General features: G+C 54.9%; 1 long non-coding RNA gene across 1 annotated transcript; it reads right to left on the bottom strand.

Moving 5' to 3' along the window:
• Positions 1–2,880: 2,880 nt before the first annotated feature.
• LOC138923399 (uncharacterized) lies at positions 2,881–15,583 on the bottom strand. Its single transcript, XR_011436950.1, has 3 exons — positions 14,574–15,583; positions 14,260–14,467; positions 2,881–5,984 (listed from the first exon to the last, which is right to left on the bottom strand). It is a non-coding gene; the product is annotated as an uncharacterized lncRNA (long non-coding RNA).
• Positions 15,584–18,694: the final 3,111 nt, after the last annotated feature.

Raw genomic sequence — 18,694 nt, forward strand, 5'->3', positions numbered from 1 at the left:
GCAGGCGACGGTGCTCTGTGCTGGCTGCACAAAAGCTACCGGATGCTCACTGTGGCTGAGAACAGCTCCCTTAGGCTCACACCGTGCGGGGTCCTAAAGATCCATTGGTTTCTCTCTCAGTGCTGCTGCTTCATCCTGATGTGTGCAGTCCCTGCCCTCACGCCTGGCCCCTGGGAGTGGGAGTGGCCCAGTAAGTGTTTGCCAGCTGAAGCCTGACGGCTGGAGGCCCTGGCTTCGATCCTCATGCGCCACCCAGCAGCTAGAGAGCTGACCAGCTGCCGGGCATGGTGCTGGGTGCTGGGTGAGCAGAGACAGGCATGGCCAGCATGCTGGACACGGAGGCAACCCGTGACCAAACAGATGAATGCAGAATGGCCCCCTGACAGAAAAAAATAGGGTGTCCTCTGGAAAATGGGGCTCCTGCTGCAGATGGTGCTCGGGGGTGTTCTCTTTGAGGGAGTCCGTTTAGGCTGCATCCTGGAGGATGAGGGGAGAGCAGCTGGGAGGTAAAAAGAGTGGTGTTGGAGGTGGGGGAAGGGCTGTGTAGGAAGCTAGGACAGCCAGTGCAAAGGTCCTGGGGACTACAGGGGCTTGGTGTGCAAGGGAAGGAGAAGGCTGGGGTGGCGGAGGCGCGCTGAGAGATGGACCGGTTTACTCCTCACTAGACCTTTTCTAAACCAGGGCTACAAGACCCCGCTGTTCGTCACCTGTACAAATGGTCCAGCCCTTTGTGGAGATGGAGCTATTTAAATGCTATGGCAGGATCGCTGGTTTTCATTGAAGGTTCATGAAGAAACATCATGTTTTAGATCAAGCCAGTTACCCAGAGGGGAAAGAGCTCAAGCTAGGTGCAGAAACTTCCCTGTAGCAAAGGGACCCGCATTTAAATGTGATGAACTCACATATGTAGCACTTACTATGTGCTTAGTGTGGTCATATGAGCTGTGACTATGAACCAATTTAATCCTCCCAACAGCTCTGTAGGAGTGGGTACCATCGTCCTCATCAACACCACCACCACCACCACCATAATCATCATCATCACACCATCACCATCATCACCACCATCACCATCATCATCACCATCACCATCATCATCACCATCACCATCATCACCACCATCACCATCATCATCATCATCACACCATCACCACCATCACCACCATCACCATCATCATCACCATCACCATCACCATCATCATCATCATCACCACCATCATCATCACCATCATCATCACCATCATTGTCATCACCATCATTATCGTTATCATCACCGTCACCATCATCATCATCATCACCACCATCATCATCATCACCATCACCAACATCACCATCATCATCATCACCATCATTATCATTATCATCATCACCACCATCATCATCATCACTACCACCATCACTATCATCATCATCATCATCATCACCATTATCATTATCATTACCATTTCATTGATGAGGAAAGAGATGCCCAGAGATGCCCAGTAAGTTGCTCAAGGTTTGTGGGGCTGGCGGAATAATGATCCCTCCACCTAAAGAACTGTAGATATGTGTCCTCACATGGCAAAAGGGACTTTGTGGAGGTGATTCAGTTAAGGATCTCGAGATGGGGAGATTGTTCTGGATTATCTGGATGAGTCCAGCTAATCACAAGGGCCCTTATAAGAGGGAGGCAGGAGGGTCAGAGTAAGAGAAAGAGATATGAGGACAGAAGCAGAGTCAGATAGGGATTGGACGCTGCTGGGCTGCTGGCGTTGAAGACGGAGGAAGTGACCACGAGCCAAGGAGTGTGGGTGACCTCTAGAAGCTGGAGAAGGCAAAGGAATGGATTCTTTCCCAGAGCCTCCAGAGGGAACGCAGCCCTGCTGACACCTTGATTTTAGCCCAGTGAGGCCGTGTCAGACGTCTAACTTCCGGAACTGGGAGATAATACATTCGCGCAGTTTTAAGCTGCGAGATTTGTGGTCAGATGTTACGGCAGCAACAGGAGCTGAAGGGACAGTCTTCAAGAATGGATAACAGAGTGACTTTAAAACCTGAATCCCACCCCTTTCAGAATAAGGGCAGACTCACTGTGAGGCCACGGTCACCCTGTGTCAAATGTACCAGGGCCGACCCCCAAGCCACGGCCCCCGCCCTCGCTGCCCCTGTTCCCACGTCTTTGCGTCCCTCTGCTGCCGGGTGGATGCTGGGCTGGGACTCCGACTGGAGGGCTTTGTTTTGGCTGCGCCCAGCGCTGGCCCCGCCCGGTGCTCAGCCAGGCTGCAAGCTGACTTCTGGATTACGAGTGAGCAGGATATCGGAAAAGTGACTTTTGCATGTGTCTGGGCAGACAGAACAAAGCAAGGGAAACAAGCCAGGGGGCTCGAAGGCAGTGCACCGGCCTGTGTCCCCCCGGGAAGGAGGTGCTGCCTCTCACGAGGGGCGAGACCAGTGTACTCCTCAGCACACAGCGGGGCCAATCTTCCCCTTGAAAAAGGCCGGGGGACGACAAAAGGAAAAAAGAAGCGGAGGGGCAGAGGGCCGAGAGGAAGTGTCTCCTGGAGCCCCCGCTCTGAGCTGGGGGGACACGGGGTGGCCTGGGCGAGTGCCCCTGTGGGCCGGGCACCTCCGTGTGGGGCTCGGAGCATGACTTGGCAGCTGCGGTGGCCTCTGTGATTCTGTGAAGCCCCCAGAGGCGCTGCCGGGCCTGCGGACGCCGGGCCTGGGACCTCGGGGGGGCGGGAACCCACCAGCTCCAGGAAGAATCTGAAGCAGAGGAACTTGGCAGAAACCCAACTTCTCTAAAAATATTAAAAGCCCACGGCCCGCAGAGGCCGGATTTCGAGGCCTCGCGGGCTCCGACAGCCGGGTCCCTGACCGTTGAGACTCGGCGCGGGCCTGGCATTGAGCAACAGGGCTCTGCCCCAGCCCCGTCCCCACCACCCGCCCGCCCGCCCTGCCCTGCTCCTGTGGGAGGAGGGGAGACCAGAGGCAGCTGCCGTGTGCATGTGTGTGCATGTGGCTGTGTGTGCCTGTGTGTACCTGTGTGTGCATGTGCCTGTGTATGCATGTGGATGCACTGTGACTGTGTGTGCCTGTGTGTGCATGTGCCTGTGTATGCATGTGGATGCACCGTGCCTGTGTGCGCCTGTGTGTGCGTCTGCCTGTGTGAGCCTGCGTGTGCATGTAGACATGTGCACACATGGCAGTATGTCTGTGCATGTGACTGTGTATGGATGTGCGCGTGTGTGACATGTGGCCTCATGTGCCAGTGTGTAGGCCAGTGAGTGGCTCCCACAGCCCTCCTAGAGGTCTGGGGACCCAGGCTGCCCCCTGGGTGGCATCTTCTCCAAGGACAGTCAGAAAAGCCCTCAGCTGGGCCCCTACATGGCTCCTGGGCTGCTGCGGCCTGGGGCGGACAGACAGAATAACTAATGTATTGAGCTCTTACTATGTGCCAGGCCCTGTTCTAAGCACTTCAGAGCACTGGTCCGTGTGACCCACGAGTCGATGAGATAAAAGCTCCTTTTAGCCCCATTGTATGGAGCAGAACTAGAGTCCAGAGAGATGGAGTCACTTTCCCAAGGCCACACAGCGATGTGGCAAAGAGAGAGACAGCCCAGACCCAGGGCCGAGGCCCTGACACTCCACTCCACGGCCTTGTGGGAGAGGAACAGCCGGAGCCACTCAGGCCGGTGTGGCCTCAGCAAGGCGGCCGCTTCCTCTCGCTCACATTTGGCCTGCGTGGTGGACCCGTGGGGCTTCTAAACACCTCAACGACTTTGCAGGAAGTCCTCCCCCCTCGAGGCCGGAGACGGTCTTGGCCACCAGGCCCGAGGCTCAGATGCTGACAGCACTTGTGGATGGTGAGCCGTCTCGGGAGTGAGGCTCCAAGGACCCCAGCTGAGTTGCGGAAGTGGGATTGAAATATTTGTCACTGTCTCTGGAGTCCTGTCCCTCCTGGACGCTCCAGGGCATCTCGCTGAGGCCTTCACCTCCGGGAGGAGCTCAGAATCGTCTGCGGGCAGGTCCAGGTGGGGCCGAAGCGAGGCCTGGACTGTCCAGGAGGCGCCCGCCCCTCCAGTGTCCCGCGCCTCGCTGGCCAGGGCGCCTGGCCCGATGGAAGGACAGCAGAGCAAACTGTGTTCCTTCCTGGTGTCTTGCTGCGCAGCTGTTCAGAGTTCATTTTCTGCTGCCCCATCACAGCCCCTCCCACACAGAGTGGGGCCACAGGGGGTGCTGGCAGCCGGGTGGGAGCGTGGTCCTGTCACCCGCAGGGTCTCGCCCCTCTGCACCTGGGAAGAAAGAGCCAGTCCTCATTTCTCTGGACCCTCGCCATCGTCCTTCCGGGGCTGTGAGGCAACTGTCACATGCATGATGGGGTGCATGACACAGGTGGCCCCAGCTCCTGGCATACCATACGTGAGAGTGGCTCTGGCTTGGAGAGGTCTGTGGTGTGGTGGCCCCGAGCCCAGGGCCTGGAGCCCCACTTTGGGGCTCATCTTCCAGCCCTCCTGACTTTCTAGCCACAGGAACTGCCCATCTTCCCGGTACCTTGGTTTCCCTGTTAGGCACATGGGGGTAGTAACAGCCTCCAGCTCACTGGACAGCTGTGAGGAGTAAAGCTCTGTGACATTCTTGGCACCATGCTGGCAGGCAGTAAGTGTCCCCGCGTGTAGCTGTGACTGTCACCTTCTCAGAGGAGGGGTGAAGGTGTTCCGGCTCTGCTTCAGCCAGGAATTGATACCTTTGGCCAGTCTCATGCCCCCATTCTGCAGATGGGGAAATCGAGGCTCACGTGCTCAGCCCCGAGGATGGATCATGCTCCTGGCTCATCTACTGAGCCCTCTGTCTCCTCTTCCGCCCTCTTGAATGTTGAGGAAGCCAGTTTGCCCCAAATGTTTGTAGGAAATCAACTGCAGACTCTTGGCACGACCCCGCATACGCTCTGCCCTGGGCAGGGAAGAGGTGCCCACGCTCGTCCCAGCTCACGCTGGACGTGTCCTAAGATCCACTTCTTTCTGATTGTGGAGGTGACATCTGGAGCGCAGTGTGGAGTCAGTAAAGCTGCTAAGACCCTCCAGAAGCAGATGGTGTGGAAATCAGGTCCCAGGTTCTGGCGTCAGAGGCCCTGGGTTCAAAGCCTGTCACCGGGTCAGCTTGCTCATAGTCACCATGTCATTCTGGTGGATTACTTAACCATGCTGCCTCAGTTTACCCATCTGTATAGTGCCCCTGAGAGGATTAAATGAGTCTGGATAAACCTCTTGTATGGGCAGATAACCAGCCCTTGGTAAATGTGAGTTATTGTTATTATGTTGATTGATCTTCTCATTTTGCAGATGGGGAAACTGAGACCGGGAGAGAGGAAGTGACTTTCATGAGCGCCATCTGCTCTTAGCAGCAGCATGACTGACAGGGTTGAAAGAAAACCTTATTCCTTGAAACGGAGGGACTTTCGCTTTAGGGTCGTTTCTCAATTGCCAGGGCACAGCCGGGCGAACGCGGCTCACGTGCTCCTTAACACGCCCTTGGAGAGATGGGGCTGGGCCTCGCGCCCCCGGCCAGGCCGCCCTCGCCCGCCGTGTCTTTGCCGCCTTCCATGGCAGCTCCGTGATCCGCTCTGGTCCGGGTCCTGGTGAGAGTGAGCCACAGCTGTGTGGCCTCGGGAACCACACCTACCCACCCTGGGTCTCAGCGTCCCCATCTGCAGTCCGCCTGCGGGCGCTCCAGCCGTCCCCACCACAGTGTCAGACTGGATCACGTCTTCACTCTGAACCAGAGGAACGTTTTCAAAGAATTTTCTTTGAGGCCACGTCTGCCTAGAAAACACGCTGAGAAAATTACACAATCGGATGATACTGACCGTTCGCCTGAATTCCTCCAGCAAGTTCTTTTTCCCTTGACCCGTGGCTTAGAGACAGTAAACATTTATTTATTTATCTTCTAACATAAAGTAGCTTTTCTTCTCATTCTAGATGTAACACGGGCTTGAGGCAGAAAACCTGGAAAGCACAGGAAAACACACAGTTGGAGGGAAAACGAAAAAAACAACAACACAGGGTGGGGATTAAAAAAAACCCCCAAAACAAAAAGAAAGTGAAAAAGAAAGTCAAACACGTATTTACAACCAGATATGGAGCTCGAGTCAAGTCGCCGCATTTCCTGGGAATGCTGTCCTGCTCCGGGCTCTGAGGAGCCATAAAACCTCAGAGTGTGGCCGTCCCAGGAGCCGCGGTGAAGCCTGCTGGAGGAAATCTTTGTTTTCTAGAACCTTCTCCCGCACTCCAGGTGCCTACTTATCCGTGAGGCAGATGGGTGTGGATGGCACCCTGGCCTGGCCCCTCTTGTGTGTCTAGCAGCAGAGCATAGAGGTGACAGGTGCTGCGAACCCTGACGGCCTGGGCCGGCCCCCACTCTGCACCAGTTTTCTGGTGGCCTCAAAACAGTTTCCCAACCTCTCTGTGCCCCACCCTCCTGACCTCTGAAATGGGGCTCCTGACCCGCTGACAAACGTGGAGCCCTCAGGACAGAAGCACTGTGCACGTGCTGGTGGCTCCTGTGATGGTAGACAGGCCCCCAACGTTAGTTTAATAAGAACAGTCGCTTGAAGAACACGGCGTGGGAGAGAGCAGCCTGCCTGGAGGGGCCCCCATGTCGTGGCCGGGCCTGTCGGAAGCCCAAAGAGGCGCGGGCCACTTCCAGTGTGGTTGACACTCTTGGCTTCTTTTTTAAAATGAAGAAATGCCAAAGCGGAGCTGCTGAAGCGAACAGCAGTGTGTGCTCCGTGGTGGCCATCTTCCTCCAGGGCCCATGACTGTGCGTGTGGATGCCTCCAGAAGTCTGCAGTCGAGGCTCTCTGTGAACCCGGCAGGCTTGCCCCGCCCTGCGAGGCTCTGGCCTGTCGCCCCTCGGTCCCCCGTGCTAACACCCTGCACGCAGTAGACACCCGGTCAATGCGGAGTGAACGAATGAACACATGAGCGAACGAGGGGCACTTGGTCGTCAGGGGAGAGGGAGCGAAGACAAGCATGTCTCCCGGTCTCTAAGGTCAGGGCTGCCATCAAGGCTTGAGATTCGAGCCCAAGGTTCAGACGACTTCAGCGCTTATCATGGGGACTCGGGGACAGCTGTCCCCGACCAGGGGGCCCTTTGCCGTGGGCCCCTGCTGTCGATATTTGTTCGACTTTCTCTTTCATTTCTACTTTCTTTCTTAGCCTTGCAATTCAAAGTCCAGATGCCACACAAGGCAAGGCTGTAGAGAGGGTCAGGCCGCAGCAAAAATGCTTGGAGGCTGCTGGCTGGGAGCTGGGGTTCTTGGGGGGGGGGGTTCCTCTGACTCCTGGGGTGCTGGGATGGGCCCCGAGGGTCTCTTGTCGCCTTCTGCTCGCTTTTCCTCATGGCCAAGTGACGGCAGAGGAGGACGTCTGGGTGCATGGAGATGTGAGGACCCCTTCCTGCCGAGCCCACTCATGGACCTCCACCTCCACCCGTCAATGGGCGACCCCTGGGGCTCAGGCCAGGTGTTCCCAGGTGTTCTCTGGGGTCACTGAGGAACCACGGGGGCAGCTGGAGCAGCAGCCATTGGTGGCCTCTCCAACCTCCTGGGACCCTTGGGCCTGGAGGATCCCAAGGGAAGCAGCACCCCCTGCTGGCTGCTCATGGCGCCCCTCCCTCTGGCTCTCTACTTCTGAAGCTCGCCACTTGGTCCCCATGCCGCCGTTGGGGCTGCTGGACACCCTCCAGATATCAGTGTGCTGGCTAATTTTAAAAAAGGTGGCCTCCCCAGAATGCACAAATGACCCCACAATTCCACTCCCGGACATACGTCCCCCAGAAATTCCCATCGAGCCCATCAGGGGACCTGAATGAGGAGGTTTTGTATGTGGGGAGCATAGGAGCCGTCCAAGGCCCGCCAGCGATGGGAGCACGTGCCCTGAGCAGGGCTGTGCAGCCATTCAGACCAAGGCAGCAGCATGGGTGAATGTAAACACAAAAGGCAAGATGATAAAAAAACCAGAATGAGAGTCCAGTGCAATCCCACGTATTTACCAGAAATAAAATGCATGGACAAGTGCTAGGGGAATCCTATGAAATTGCCAATTGTTTCACTGCTTTTTTTTTTTTTTTATTAATGTTATGATAGATTACAACCTTGTGAGATTTCAGTTGTACATTTTTGTTAGTCATGTTGGGGGTACACCACTTCCCCCTTTGTGCCCTCCCCCCACCCCCCCTTTTCCCTGGTAACCACCGATCCGATCTCCTTATCAATATACTAACTTCCACCTATGAGTGGAGTCATATAGAGTTCGTCCTGCTTTTTTTTTTTAACCTGCAAAAATAGGAATGTCAGAGCATGTAACCTAACCGTGGTGTATTTGCAGAATAGAGAGGAGAGCGCTGACAATGAATGATCGACAGCTACACGTGACGACGGGCACGACTTCAGATAACAGTCAGTGAAAGGAACCAGACACGAACAGTGATTCCATTTACACAGAGTCCAAAACCAGGCAAGACGGATCTACATTCTTGGAAGCCAGGATAGGGGTTACCCTTGGGGGCAGGTCGTGAGTGGGAGGGGCTCAAGGGGGGTTCCGGGGGGCTAAAGTGGTGCCATTTCTTTCCCCACTGCTGTTGCACAGGTGCCCCGTGTGTGAAAATCCGCTGAGTACCTGCCTGTACCCCATCACACTGCAACAAGAACTCAGGTGTGCAGGACACCTCTAGGCAGCAATGGGTGTTACGGGAACGCCCAGGACCAGCAGCCTATGCATTCAGTATGGTGACTGTTTGCTCAGGGTGGGGGGGCAATGAGATGGAAAAAGGCCCAGCATCTTTCTTCCGCCTCCCGAGCATCCTAGGTGATGTGCGGGGGCCCCGGGGACTGCAGGGTCTTCCGGCGGGCTCCCCAGGCTCTCTCCTGCACCTCTGCATCGCTGAGGGGGGCCCAGCCTGGCTGGCAGGAAAGGAGGAAAGTCCCCTCTGGTTTCTTTTTCTTGTCACTGGAGGGGCTGCAGGTATTCGTTCCTGAAACTCATGGCTGAGCTAATTTTACACGGTGGGTGAGATGTTGCAGAGAGAAATGAAACGGACGGCCCGGGGAGTCTGAGCCGAGCAGGATGGGAACCCTGACCAGGCCACTGGGAGCCGTGCCGGTGGGGGGGCGGTGGAGAGAGGATGGAAGCAAGGCCTGTTGGACATGGGAGCTCGGAGTCCCTCTAATATCAATTCACATCCGCAGACTCGAGATTAAGAACTACTGGGTTTCTTTTTGGCTCTGTCACTTCTGGGTCCTTTGGGCCTCGGTTTCCCCATTTCTAAGAGGAGGGGTCGATAAAATGATGCCTGAGGCCCCCCGGTGTGCACATCGCTGTGTCCCATCTTCACCTTGTCTTTCTCTCTCATTTTGTGGGGCAGATCACAGCCCAATAGCAAGAAAGAGTCACACTGCATTTGGGTTTTTAGGAAAACTAAAACAAACAAACATCAAAAGTACACTAATTATTTCATGAAAACATTCCACGGGGGGCCCAGGGTGGGAGACGCCTCTCGTCACCCTGTGAGCACAAGCAGAGGCTGTCCAGGCTTCGAGGGTGGGACAGGCTCAAGGAAGGCTCAGGGAGCCCACTGCGGGTCCCTTACATCAAGAGACACCGGCTGAAAACAGTGCATCTCTCTCTAACATCTTGTGACGGATGTACTCACCCGGATGCTCTCAAACATCTTAGAACAACCAAAAGACATAAAGGATTTTAAAAACATCTGTAGGCAAAGTAAACGATCACAGTGACTCTCACTGGAGCATTCTTCTCTCTCCAGGGAGCAGAGGCCAACGTGAACGATGAAAAGGGAAAAACGAGCTCTCTGAAGCTCTGCTCTCGCCTTTGGTCTCGCTGGCTCTCACTGCGCTGCTCCAAGCTGCCGGCCACTCTTCAAAGAGAAAGGGTTATTTCTCATCTTATTATTTTTCCGGAGGAAGGGGTGGGGGGCTCATGTCATTTTTTTTTCCTCCTCGGATCGTCATTAAATTAGAAAAAATATTCAGGTTATGAGAGCAGCTCTGATGGCCCTGGGTGAAGAGAGTCATTCCCAGTCCCCTCGGAACGCTGGGGGTTCAGAGTGTTTTCAAGAGTGGGATTGGAATTATAAATCATGGAACTTCGGCTGGATACAGAAGGAAGCGAAGTGGGAAGGGTGATGGGAGAGAGACGCAGGGCCCAGGGGACGGGTGGCCCCACTGGGGCTGAGGAGCAGGGCTTGTGCAAGCATTTGACCTACACACAAGAAGAAGAAACTGCGATCTGAAGTCTGAGGACCTCTGAGTTAGGGATTCTGGAGAGAGAGAAGGGCCCTGTGGGTTATTAAAGCAGAATGGAGAAGAAGGTCAGCGAGATGAAGAAATTAAGACGCTGAGCACAAAGCTCAGCTCTGAGCTTCCTGGCAGCCACAGCAGAAAGGGAACACAGTAAACTCTTGTCTGAGAAAAATCGGACAGGTTATCCCCATCTGTGTGGAATTCATCTTGAATGATAGATGGAATTGGGAGGAGAGAGAGACAGTTTGTGAGCTGGGTCTCCAAAAATTCACTGAAGGAGAGGAAGACTCTGGCAGGTCAGTGCTTGCCTAGCCCTGAGGCTCATGTGTGGGAAACCTCACAGAAAAGTTGTGTGCTGCTATCAGTGCAGACCTACCAGATGATGGTGGGTGGGACATAGCCCGCACTCCTGTGAAGAGTCCCCAGGAGACAGAACTTGCCGCTCAGGTGCGGGAGACCAAACTGGGGGTGTCAGAGGATGATACCATGGGAACGAGCCCAACTTGACCCCCTCCCCTAACTCAAGCCGATTCTATCTTGGCTGAGAGCAGGTGGGAGAAGGGGAGAGTGTTGGTGCCCAACTAGCTGGACCCAAAGACAGTCAGTACCGAGGTTGGCAAGGGTCTGGGGGGCTTAGGGCTGGGTGGTGACAGGGGGCATAATGATCAGCGTGTGTTGAGGACTTGCAGTGTGCCGAGTCCATTTTTTTTTTGCTGTTGTTGAGGAAGATTGTCGCTGAGCTAACATCTGTGGCAATCTTCCTCTATTTTGTACTTGAGACACCACCACAGCCTGGCTTGATGAGCAGTGCGTAGGTCTGTGGCCGGGATCTGAACCCATGAACCCCGGGCTGCTGAAGCAGAGCACTGAACTTAACCACTCGGCCACGGGGCCAGCCCCTGAGTCCTTGATGTTATTACCTCCTTAAGTCCCACTTTAACCAAGCACTATTATTATCTCCATCCTGCAGAGAGGAAAGCGAGGCCCTGAGAGGTGAATGTGTGGTCTGAGGTTGAGTGGCTGGGCTGGGGTCTGATCACGGGTCTACTGGATGCCAGAGCCCGCACCTTTTCCTGTCCCCTTCTGAGGCTTGAAAAGGTGAAGTGAGATTGTCCTGAGCTAGGCAGCCCCGTGGTGGGAACAGAGCTGCGACCTCTGGGGTCTTGGGGTTTTGGGGCCTGGGGCCAGGTGGGGGCAGCTGGCCAGCTCAGACCGGCGCTCAGCGTCCCTGGGTTTTCCCTCCAAGCCGATCCCCTCGGCTTCCGAGCTGACATCAGGGAGAGAGTGATTTCAGATAAATCTTCCCCAGGAGGCTGCAGGGTTTTGGGGGGGAATCCCAAGAAGGTGCCCTTGGCCTCAGGCAGTTAAGAAACCGACTGGCCTGGGGGAGGAAGGCTGATGGGATTCCCAGGGGCTGCTCAAGAAACCTGGGCTGACCAAGCACCAGGGACCCAAGGGGTCCTCTTGCCTTTTCCAGGCTAATCTATGCATCAGACGGAACCGTGTACTGATCCTGATGGATCTTGTAGGCGTGTGTGTCACAGTCTCAGAATAAGCATCAGGACAAGGCTTGTTCACACCCATTCCTCTGGACCAGGGCTCTTCCATCTTGGCTCTCCTGACAGCTGGGGCCAGAGCCTGCTCGGGGGCGGGGTGTCCTGCTCACTGTAGGCTGTTGGGCAGCATCCCCGGCCTCCACCCTCTAGACGCCAGTTGCACTCTCTCTCCCTACCCTCGTTGTGACAACTAAGAATGTCCCCACATAGGATCAAATGTCCCCTGGGGGTTAAAATGACCGTAATGAGGTTTTTCTACCTGCTTGCAGTTTTCTAAGCTTAGCGGCATGGCAGAATTTGGGGTCTGAACCTCCATACTTCAAATGCAACCCTAGCCCCATCACAGGCTGTGTGACCTCGGGCACTCCTCTGAATCTCTCTGAACCTCAATGTTTTGCAAAAGATTATCTTCAAGGTGATGACAACAGAAGCAGTGACAAGGGGACCCTCGGCTGGTGTGGGTGCTGTCACAGGGGCTTATGGACATCATCTCGTTGCAACTTGGCGTCTTTGGCTGCAGAGCCAGAGCACTCGCTGCTCTTCCAAGCTGGCCCCGTTCCTTGATGAGTAAGCATCTTACAAATATTAGTTATTACCGTTAGATTAAATCACTAAAAAAGGGTCGACTTTGCCAGTCTGGTCTTTCCAGGTCTCTCATGTAGAACGTTATGCCCTTGACACGTATCATGGATGACGGAAGTTATGGCCGTTGAAGCATGGTCCCCACGTGCACGAGGCAGTCCTGGTTTGTTTGTTGGTTGTCTGATGTTTCACTATAATTATAAATGGTACCCCCTTCCACACTCAAAAATGCCCTGGTCTGGATACTAAATTATATCGCTATGCTGTGTATGTGCCCCTGACTTCTCCCATCTGTCCATCTGTCCTTCTGTCCCCCGTTGGCCGATCGAGTCTCACAGGTGTCACCCTTACGCTTTCCGATGTCACTTATACGGAAGCCCCTGGTAGATTTCTCCCAGAGTGAAGTCCACGGGAGAAATGAGTCTGCCCGCTGAATCAGGGGTTCTCTCTTTATCAACTGAGAGCTTGTCACCTTCCCTTTTTGCTCTGTCTGTCAGGAAGCTCAGAAATAAAGTTTGTGCCCAGACGCCACAGCTTTCATTAGGCAAAGATTCTGGACCTTCGCCTTTTCCTCAAAGGCTGCATTATGTACCATTTTGGGAGGGCTCTTGGCCTTGGACAGTCATTTGCAGGTTTTAAGCGTTTACCCGTTTAAGGTGCTCTTTCATGAGGAGATGGCTTCAGCCGTCCCTGCAGGCAGGAGGGTCGGAAATGAACACTGCCTGTAATTTCAGAATGGGGGGGTGGGGGGTCACTCCTTAGGCTTGAGCGCACATGCATGGGAGCCGCTCCTTGGCCTGGGTTCTGTGATGGACAGCATTGAAGGCACCAGCCCCGGGCACTGTGCTAAAACGTCACCCACTTATCTCCTTTGAGCTCCCCGAAACCTAGGTGATGGGTGCTGTTACGGTTCCCATTTTATGGAGGAGGAAAATAAAGGTTTCGCTTGAGAGGGACCCACCACACTTCCCACACAGTTAGCAAAGAGCCCGGCTTTGCACCGAGACTCCTGGGGTCAAAGGCCACCTTCCTGACGCTGGCTCTCCATTCCTCAATGTGGCACCCGGGGAGATAGAGATAAGCAGAGTTACCATCTCTGCTGACTGACGGCTCCCTGTGAGCCAGGCCTGGGCCGAGACTTACTGAGCCGCCTCTGAGATGCTCGCGGCCACCCCGTGATAACTATGCCTCTCTCTGTGTCACGTATGGGTACCTTGGACTTGGAGAGATACGAGGTCCTCTTGGCTAAACGACCTCTTGTCCAAGGTCCTGTGCGTAATAAGTGGCAAACCCACTGGGGAGGCCACGTCACGTGCTCACGATCACGTGGGACACAGGTGGCAGCGCTGGAGTTCAGACCAGGTCTGCCTGCATCTAGCATCACGAATTCACGGGTGACCGGCCTGTCGCGAACTCTCCAGGGGATGTTCTGGGCACATTCCTAACCTTTTGGAATTGATGTCACAGAGGGAAAATGTCATCCTCAGTCACAAAATGTCCCTCGTCCTCGCTGTCATCAATGCCGGGGGCGTCAAAGGCTCATTCCGCAGGCACTTCCTGACGCTCTCCGGTCACGTGCATAGCCATTTAGCAGTTCATGGACCTTCCTCCCAAGGAGGGCCCTACATCGCTCTGCTGACCCAGACAGGTGAGGAAGCTGACACCCGGCCAGGTGTGCATGTGCACAGCAGGGCTAGGTGTAATCAAATGCCACCCGCCAGCTGCAGAGGGCTCTCGCTTCTCATACGGGGAAGGACTGGCCTCTGGCCTCCCACATTGCCTGCCACTCACGTACTTTCCCGGGGGCCGAGGCTGACATACCTGAGGTCCTGGAACACGGCGATCCCCTCTCCACTGGGCCTCCCTGGACAGAGTCAGAAGGTTGCTGCAGGTGGAGCAGAACGTACATCTGGTCTTTGGTGGAAACGTGGTGACCATTCTCACCAAGCAGAGTCAAACGGAAGCGTTGACTCCGGCCGGAGAACACGCTGACGTTCCAGTTTTGTTCTGGGTCATTAGTCTGAGAAGGCTGGAGGGTCAGTTCCAGTTTGCACTGGGGGACTGAATTTTTATCATTTTGTTTCTACTTGCAGCTTATTGAAAACACACACGCACACTCACATGCACACACTCACCTTTGGATTTTATTCCTTCCAGGATTCGGCAAGTGGAAGCTACAGGCCTCTGGTCTATTTATTCACTCAACAAACATTGAAGGGGACCTACTATGTGCTAGAGAAGCATCTGGGGTACAGAGACAAAAAAAAGACAAAATAAGGACAGCAGCCCCGCCACGTGCATTCTGGGAAATGCTCAACAGCCAATGGTCTGGGGTGGAAAGTCTGTGTCAGGAACCAGGCAGGGGGAACCGGGTTGGTGCGGCTCCTGGGTCCAGCCTGAGCCAGGAGTCTGAGCGTCGTCCTGCAGGCACTGAGCTTTGGAGATGCCAGGAGCTTTCCTGGGGGTCAGCCGTGGCACCCGGCTCCCTGCAGCGGGTTGTGTCGGAGTCCTGGCGGAACACACACCCCAGCACTGTCGATTCCATGGAGGCCAAAGAAGGAGGGCTGGGGTTTGGAAGGACGAACTGAGCCACATGCCCCCAAATCTCCCTGCCCCGTGAAATGGCAAGCAAGCCACTGTTCTCAATTTCCTGCCCAGGAGGCTGCGTACCCACCGCCTGCCCCCTTCAAGCACGTAAACACCTCACTTTAGAAGTGGGAAAAATAGAGGGTGGGGTGAAAGCCAGAAAAAGAGCACGGGGCTTGAGTCAGAAGATGGATTATTCACTCTGCCCGAACGTTCGCATCTGATGCCTGTGCCCTGTACTAGTGGCTCCTGAGGAAGGGCTCTTCCTGTTTTTTCTCTCTCCTGCAATTCTCAGCGAGCTCCCCTCCGAGGCTGCGAGTCTCTGGAAGGCAGTTTCTGGAATGTTCGTTTCTCTTGCCCCACACGTGGCCCAGGGCCCACCATTTAGGAGATAATGGTGACAGACACACTTGAGAACACCCTCTGTGTTTCACTGTGCTTTCCATTGAATCCAGCGTTAGCTCTCTGCGGTGCAGCCGTCATCATCTCCACTTGACTTATGGGGAAACTGAGGCACGGAAAGGCTAGGGAACTTGCCAGGGCTTTGAAACTAGGAGTGGCAGAGCCCGAAACGGAACCCTTGCAGTCTCTTAAAACACGCCAACATTGTGAATAGGCTAAAAACCACAGAATCGCACACTTGAAACGGTGAATTTTATGTTAGGGTTATTATATCTCTACTTTAAAATGCAGTAGAAAAGAGGGTCCTGATGCCCCTGGAAGTGGGCCTCCTGCCCCAGAGAGCAGAAACACCTGCCTTTTTACCACTGTCAGGACGTCGGTAGAAAGTAAGTGTTCACTAAATATCGGGAGGAAGCAGAGAAGGGTGGGTGGATGGGTGAGTGGGAGCGGCGGCGGGGGGGGGGGGGGGAGGAGGAGGAGGAAATCAGAAGGAGGAAGGAGGAATGTCACTGAGAATTAGCTCAAGTCCCAGCTCCCACCCGATCCTTGTGGGGTCCTGAACATGTCACTTCTCTCTGAGCCTTAATTTCCTCATTTTAAAATTGTTTACACCTCCGTATATAATCTCAGCTCCACTTCTAATGTACTTAGGCCCATAGCTGCTCCGCCCCCTCCCCCCGGCGCAGGCCTAGGGCGCCTTCTGGAGTAAATGTGGTCCTCAGCTGCCTCCCGCCTGGAGCTGCCAGCCAGGCGGGCTTCCCTCCTCCTCTGCTCGCGATCCTGAGAGGCTGGGCTCCCCACGTCTCCCTGGGGGTCCTGCAGAGCACCCCCGGAGCCAGGGCCATGCCCAGGGCAGGGCTGTGTCAGGAGAGGTGATGCATCTTCAGAGGGAACTGGCTGAGCCCCATCAATCTCATTTCAAGTCACAGGCCACCGCAGGCCTCCCACACGAAGCCACAGCAGCCACCGAGCCACCACCTCTCAGATCTCGCCCCGCTGTGGCCAGCAGGTAGAAACTGGGATGCGGCACCATCTTCTGTGAAACCAACTTGCATGGTCTTCAAAGAAACCAAGCCCGCCTTCCCTTCAGGCAGGGGGAAACCAGAAAGTCATTTGTGGGTGTGGGGTGTGAGGGTGGAGAAGCCAGCGTCGTCATCGCATCCTGAAGCTGGAAGGCCGAGGTGCCCGGAGCCAGCCGTCCGGGCTGGAGAGAGCCTACTGTGAGCATTATCCCCTAAGTCCCCTTTCCGTGACGTCATGGTGCAGCATGAAATCTGCCATGGTGGGCGTGTTTCCACCGCAGGGACTGGCAGAGGCCACAAGCCAGGGGTCTTTCTCAGAGCTGATGTTTCACGTTGGGCGCCACAGATGTTGAGGGTTATATTTGTCACTTCTTTGCTCATTGGCTCCTTCTAGCTTGACCTCTCTCTCCTTTGGCCACACACAGTTTCTACGTCCGCTAGAAATTTCCACTGGCGTGGTCTTCTGGCTGCATGACTTAAGAATCCCCAAACTGAACTCAGCATCTCCCTTTCCTTTTCCGCTGCTCCTCTGGTCCTCTTGATTCTTGTTAATGGCACCAACATGTCCCCTGGTTGCCGAGGTTCCGAACCTCAAAGTCATTGCTAGCTTCTTCTCCCTCTCTCCCCAAACTGATCGAGCGTTACGAATCTCTGACTATTTCATCTCCGTGCTTTCTCTTGCTTTCGACACTTTCTGTCATGTTCAAAGTCTCTGTTCAGACCCATCACTTCCTTGGCTCCATCTTCTGCAAACTCCGAAAGAACCCACGTGGCTCCTTGTGATCTCTGCAGCTCAGCTTTGAACACGTCAGGTCCTCTGCTCACAACCCTCAGAGCCGTGAGGACCAGTTCCAGTCCTCAGCACTGGATTCAGTGCCTGCTGCGATGCTGCCCTGAACGTATGTTCCCCCGTCCCCCTCCTCTCTTAGTCTACCCACCAGCCCTGAGGTGGCATTTCATGGACCAACTGTGATTGGCTGTGGTTGTGCGTCTGGAACGGTCTGGGATCATAGGGATTATGAGGCTGCCTCGGGGCTCATTGCAAGAGTGCAGCAATTGATTAGCAAGGTCTGCTATGGGCGAGGAAGAGTGGAGGGGGACATGTATTTGCCAACCTATTTTTTGCAGACTGGGCTTCTCTTTACAGCCCGCCCCAACGTTCCGTACACTTTCCTACATCTGTGCTTTTTCTCCAGTCCCATCCCTCGCTCTGCATGTTCCAACCCTAGCAAGTCCTTACGGGCCAGCCCACATGCTACCTTCTCTGTGAAGCATTCCTTTGCTGCAGCTGATGTTGAAGACGGGAGCCTGTGAGTGGACGGTTCAGCCAGAGAACCACGGAAGCAATGGCTGGCAAAGCAGTGGATGGTGCGTGAAGTCAGAGGCTCCCAGGCGCAGGGCTGGGCAGGCTGAAGCCAAATTACAGGTGGAAGCGTCCAAGGTCACAGTCTGGGCCCTGGCCTGGACGGTCCTGCCAGTGGGCCTGGGGAGCAGCATTTTAAATAAGCTCCCAGGTGATTCTTTTGCACTGTCTGGCAGGCAGCCTGCTGTGTTGAATGACTCAGACCAAATTTCTACCCCTCCCACAGAGCGGAGGCCTGGGGCAGAGCTTCTCCAGCTAGCCACAGGGAAGGACCAGCATTCAAAATGCCTCGGGGGGGCTGGTCCTGTGGCTGAGTGGTTAAGTTCGCGTGCTCCACTTCCGTGGCCCGGGGTTTCGCCGGTTCAGGTCCTGGGCGCGGACATGGCACCGCTCATCCAGCCATGCTGGGGCAGCATCCCACGTGCTACAGCTAGAAGGACCCACAATTGGGAATACACAGCTATGTACTGGGGGGCTTTGGGGAGAAAAAGGAACAATAAAATCTTTAATAGCTTCAAAAAAAATATATAAAAAAGCCTTGGCATGATGGAACCAGAATGGAAACTGAAAATATTAGTGGCCATTTTGCAACTTTTCTTTTTTTTTTTTACGAAGATTAGCCCTGAGCTGACATCTGCTGCCAATTCTCCTCTTTTTGCTGAGGAAGGCTGGCCCTGAGCTAACATCCATGCCCATCTTCCTCCACTTTCTATGTGGAATGCTGCCACAGCATGGCTTGCCAAGCGGTGCCATGTCCACACCTGGGATCCAAAATGGCGAACCCCGGCCCGCCGAAGCAGAATGTGTGAACTTAACCGCTGCGCCATCGGGCCGGCCCCCCATTTTGCAACGTTTAAGAGCAGGGCGCTTTATCTAGACGAAC

Source organism: Equus caballus, chromosome 3 (assembly GCF_041296265.1).
Source record: "Equus caballus isolate H_3958 breed thoroughbred chromosome 3, TB-T2T, whole genome shotgun sequence".
Lineage (NCBI taxonomy): Eukaryota > Metazoa > Chordata > Mammalia > Perissodactyla > Equidae > Equus > Equus caballus.